Here is a 6,000-nt window from a genome sequence, read left to right on the forward strand (position 1 = left end):
GCATGTTCCCCCAGTCCACCGTCTCTGGGCCCAGTTCAGCACTAGAACTTGCCTAGGAGTTGCAGCTCTTGGAGCCTAGACTGCCTTTCAGCTATTTAGAGCCCCAGAGTACTTTAGCCCACAGTGGTAAGGCTTGCAGGAACTGCAGTTCAGATCACTGAGATTGGATTAGCAATTCCCCTCTGCCTAAGGCTGTTTAAATGCTCCCTCTGTGGGTGGGTGTCAGCTGAGTTTGGTCCTATTTTGTATCCTTTTATAATAGGGCAGCACTGAGTTCAATGCTTCACAACTGCTGTGATCTCCCTTTCCCCAGTGCACAGAAATGCTCTCCACACCATGCTGCCACTGTCAGGGGTTAGGAGAGGGGTGGTGTTGGCCATTCAAGACTATTTTTTTTCTACCTCTTCAGTGCCTCTTTCAGTGATATGAAGTAAAACCAGGTATTGTAACTGCTCATTTGATTTTTATTTCTTGTGAGGGCTCTTTTATTCGTGGGTAGATAGTTGTTAAATTAGTGTCCTTCCTGGAGCTAGGGGGGAGATGATTGGTGAGGCCTTCTATTCTATCATCTTGCTCTGCTGTTTTTATGTTTTCTCATTTATCTCTTTTAATTGAGGTATTTATTTGCCTTTAAAGTAATTACTGACATGGAAGGACTTACTATTTTCATTTTGTTAATTGTCCATATATGTGGACAAGATATTAAATATATTTTAATATGTCTTGTCCAGTGGTTTTTGCTCCTTTTCTCCTTTGCTGACTTCTTTTGTGTTTATGTTTTTGTACTGACATATTTTGATTCTCTTTTCAATTCTGCTTGTGTATACAGACAGTACCTGAATGCAAACCCAGCATAAGATAAAAAGTTCCTATGACTTACAATGGGGTTATGGTTTCTACTGAATGTATATTACTTTTGCATAATTATAGAGTTGAAAATTTGTAAGTTGAATGTAAGTCAGGGACAGTATGCTGTGTTGCTGGCATTAAATGCAATTTTGACTTACAATATTTTTGACTTCTGATGGGTTTATTGGTATGTTACCCCATCATAAGTTGAAGAGCATTGGTATTCTACACATATTTTATTTGTCGTCGCCATTGCAACTACACAAAGAGACTTAAAGTTATAGCAAGATATTTTAAACCGATAACAACTTAACTTAAATCGCATATAAAAACTCTACTTCTTTACATCTCTGCCCCCTTATGTTACTGTAATAAAACAAATTATCTCTTTTTATATTGTGTATTCATCAACATAGACTTTTAGTTACTTCATATGCTTTTGCTTTTAAAATTCTATACCAAATTCAAAAGTGATTTATACACCTATGTTACAATACTTCCAGATTTTATATTTGTCTCTATGTTTACGTTTATCTGGTAGATTTATACTTTTGCATGGCTTTGTGTTGCTGTTCATCATCTTTTCACTTCAACTTGAAGGATTCCTTTCAGCATTTCTTTCAGGGCAGGTCTAATGGTGATGAATTCCCTCAGCTTTGTTTATCCAAGAAAGTCTTCATTTCTCCTTCATTTTGAAGGCAGTTTAGTCCTATGTAGTATTCTTTGTTGGCAGCTATTTTTTCTCTCATCACATCCCACTCCTTCTAGCCTACCAGGGTTCTGTTGAGACTTTAGTTGATGATTTAATAGCAACTCCTTTCTATGTGACAGGTTGCTTTTCTCTTGCTGCTTTCAAGATTCTCTCTTTGTCTTTTTTTTTTTGAAACAAAGTTTCTCTCTGTCACCCAGGCTGGAGTGCAGTGGCGTGATCACATCTTGCTGTAACCACAAATTCCTGGGCTCAAGTGATCCTCCCACTTCAGCCTGTTTTTTATTTTTGACAGTTTAATTGTGTCTTGGTGTAAATGCTTTTAGATTCGTCCTAGTTGGAGTTTGTTGAGCTTTTTGAATTTTTATGTCTACTTTTTCCCTCAGATTAGAAAAATTTCCAGCCATTATTTTTTTTGAATAGGCTCTGTGGTGCCTTCTCTTTTTCTTATCTCTCTTAGATTCTCATAGTGTGTAGGTTGTTCCATAATGTTCTACGTAGTGTCCCATAAGTTTCTTATGCTCCTTTTGCTTTTCTTAGTTCTTTGTTTCTCCTCTGTCTTAGTAATTTCAAAAGTCCTGTCTTTGAATTTGCTGATTCTTTCTTCTGCTTGGTAACATCTGTTGCTAAGCCCCTCTAGTGGATTTTTAATTTTAGTTATTGTATTCTGCAGTTTCAGAATTTCTGTGTGGTTCTTCTTCATAGTTTTCTGTCTTTTTTTTGATACTTTCCTTTTGTTCATCCATTGTCTTCCTGATTTCATTTAGTTGTCTGTCTGTACTCTCTTTTAACTCATTGAACATTCTTATGACTATTATTTTGCATTTTTTTGGTCAGATAATTCGTATATTTCTTTGGAATCAGTTTCTAGAGATGTAATATGTTTCTTTGAATAGGCCATATTTTCCTGTTCCTTTATATGTCTTCTTATCTTCTCTTGGTACTTTGGCATTTGAAAACTCAGCTACCCCTCGCAGTCTTTGTGGTCTGGTTTTCTACAGGGAGGACTTTCTCCAATCAGCCTGGCTAGAGAATCTGGAGACCCGTCAAGCCTTCTCTGGGGAATGCACCCTTTTGGGGCTTACCTGCACAATCGCCTAACTGAAGACGTTTTTCTATTCAAGTGCTCCCTCTAGTGTCTGCCTATGATGCTGTGGGCTGGCCTGTGCTGCAGTAAGCCACGGTACTGAAGTTCCACCTAGTTTCTGTCTGTGATACTGCAGACTGATGCTAGACCAAACCAATAGCTCCACCTATTATTTATCTGTGATACTGCATATTTTGGTGCTAGACCAAGCCATCAGCATTTAAATTCAGGCATGATGGAAACTAGTCCTTGGGCAGCACCCCAAAAAGTCAAAACATTGGATCAATGTTCCACTCCTTTCCCCTCCCAAAGAGAAGTCAGGAGTTGGGGTGTCTTCCCAATTTGCATGATTATTACTGATACTGAGCACTTTATAATATTTACCAAAGTAGTTTTTTTCCCCAATAAAATAGTGCACTTTCTCAGAGACACGCTGGGTACTTTCATTAAGCTAATACTTCATTTTTTACTTCACTACTCAACGTAGCTGAGCAGTTTCCAGTGTACAACACAGTGACACAGATTTCCCTTGTCCAGGACTTAGAAATTGGACCTAGATCCCTCCTCCGTCTTGCTCCTTGGATCTATCTTCCACCCCAGGTCCTATGTAGCCTGGCTCCTCTTGGAGTTGGATTTCTTTCAGTCACCATGGTTGTATCCCCTGGTCAATGTCAGCCTCAGTCTTAGGTCTCTTATCAGTAAGGAAGCAAGTCCTCTTCTGTCCAATTTTCTATGTGATGTAATTGATTTGAGTTGTGCTGTTTCGTGAGCATTGATCTGGTAGTCTCCCATCATCCTGGGAAGCAACACTTCCCTAAAGCACCCTGAACACCTGGATTCCAACTATTTTTTTGTGTCTGTTAAATATTTTTAGGCTTCCTTTTGACATGTCTGTGTATGCAGCGCTTTTGTTCTCACCAAATATTCAGGCATCATTATTTTGGCAGCAGAATGTCTAGCTAGGAAGGACCTAAATGCCTTCCCCACACTGTGTGTGTGTGTGTGTGTGTGTGTGTGTGTGTGTGTGAGAGAGAGAGAGAGACAGGGAGAGAGATAAGTGTGTTATGGCAAGTGTGTGTTATAGAGAGGGAAAGAGAGATAAGTGTGTTATAGCTGTGGTGGAGCAGAAAGACCTCTGCTTCTGATCAGGTGGATCTGGGTTTAAATCCTGCCCTTGGCCTGATGAGGTGGCAAGAATGTGGGCAAGTCATAAATCACCCCAGCCTTAGTCCTTAGTTTCCCCTTTCCTCTGCTCCAGAGGTGGCAGTGAGAGAAAAGAAGAATGGAAGAGCAAGGTGGAAAATGGCTAAGAAGCCCACCATCACTCATGTTGAATGAGAGATTGCAATTTTTATTACCTGAATAATAGGTACAATTACTGCCTCTTAGGAGGAATAATTTGGCAGATTTGAAAGGGCAGTGGTGAAGAAGAATGAAGCAGCTTTCTGCTTGAACCCTACTGAGTCCAGCATGTTCAATAAACTGGCTACAGGGACAGGAGCACAAAGGGAGACTGTTCAACAGGGTTGGGTAAACTTGACTTGGATAGAAACTGGGGAAGGTTGTTGTTATTTTGTATAGGCTTTTCCTTTCTCCCTCTTGTTTTGGTCTGCCATGTTAGTAGCCTTTGGGTTCAGCCTCCCAGCACCTTGTTCTGTGTGCTTTATCTTACACACAGGAGGGTCCCATGAGCAGGGTCAGCAGTAAAGGTGGCCAGGGGCCACTGATGTGGGTGGACTGGATGTGGCCAGTCATGGTTCCTGGGGCCTCAGGCTCTGATAACTGGATTTATCCTAAGAAGGGAGGGGCAGGGCAGGAGAGTGCTTGGAGCCAGAGAGAAGATAGAGAATTTCAACCCTATTACTCAGAAGAGGTGAAGCAAAGGGCAGCTCTTTCTTCACCTTCCCTCCCTGGAACCGGGTAATGACACATAACAATGCCCCACATCAGAGAACGCATCTTTCAGGAGCCGGGGAAATGATAGACATTGATCAGCCCTGGGTTTGAGGCCAGAACAAGCACACGAACTCCTCCTTACCATCCAGTATTAATTGCTACCTTCCCAAAGAATGATTTTCATAAATATTGTGGTAACTTCTAGCCACAGATCATGGGACCAGCTATTAGAGCTGGCAGGACTAAGGAATGTTCTCTGCAGCCCTAGACCTTGGGGCTCTCTCTTCTTTCTCCCCCTCTGTCTCCTGCTCTCTATTCATCCTCTTCATTTCTTCTCTCACCCCAGTATGAGAGATTGTAGGGTGTAGTCGTTCATTCATTCAACAAATATTGAGCATGCACTATGTACCAGAACTATTCTTGGTGCTTAGGATACATCAGTGAATAAGACAGACAAAACTCATTGTCCTTATTAACTGAAGTATACATCCCAATTGGGGAGGCAGGCAATACACAATAATAAATAAAGTAAATAAGTAAATGATATAGCATCTTAGAAAGTGATAAGGCCTACGGAAAGAAATATATAGCAGGGAAAGGGGGTTGGCGTAAGCAGGTGGTGAGGGGCTGTGGGGGCCAAGGTAAGAACTTCGGCTTTTACTTGCAGCAAGATGAGCAGCTATAGCAAGGTTTTGAGAAGAGGAGGGACATGATCTGGCCTTTGTTTGAAAGGATTCCTATGCTGGCTATAGGGAGACCAGTGAGGGGCTAATTGCAGCAATCCAAGAATGAGAGGATGAAGGGTGAATTTTGGCAATGGGGATAGTGAGAATTAGTCAGATTCTGAATATGTTTTAAAGCTAACGTAATTTCCTGACATAAAGGGTGTGGGATAAGAGAGGAGAGGAATCAAGCATACCTCCTAGGTTTTTGGCTCTATCAGCTGGAGAGATGGAGTTCTTATCAGCCAAAATGGGGGAGTCTGTGGGTGGAGCAGAGTTTTGGGGGATAAGCAGGAGGCCAGATTTGGGGATGTAACCTTTGAGATATTATTGGGCAGACAAATGGAGTTGTTGGGTAGACAGATGGACATGAAATTCATTGGGGAAGTCCCAGATGGAGAAACAAATTTGAGTCCTTGAGCTATATTTCAATGGTATATAAGGCCATTGGACTGGACAAAAGTATCAGAAGAGAGTATGTGGTAGTTAGGAACAAGGGAGTTTGAACCAGACTGCCTGGGTTCAAACCCTAGCCAGGCACTTCGGAGCTGTGCAACTTTGGACAAGTCAATAAGATTTTGTGTCTCATTTTTTCTCATTTGCAAAATTAAGGTAAGTATAGGTTATACCTCATCTGGTTGTTATGAGAGTAAAGCAGTTTATAACATGGAAAGTACTCAGAACAGTCTGGCACACAGCAAGCTTTCAGTGTATGTTAGCTGTCTGTTCTGCAACAG

Source organism: Hylobates moloch, unplaced genomic scaffold, assembly GCF_009828535.3.
Source record: "Hylobates moloch isolate HMO894 unplaced genomic scaffold, HMol_V3 SCAFFOLD_21, whole genome shotgun sequence".
NCBI lineage: Eukaryota > Metazoa > Chordata > Mammalia > Primates > Hylobatidae > Hylobates > Hylobates moloch.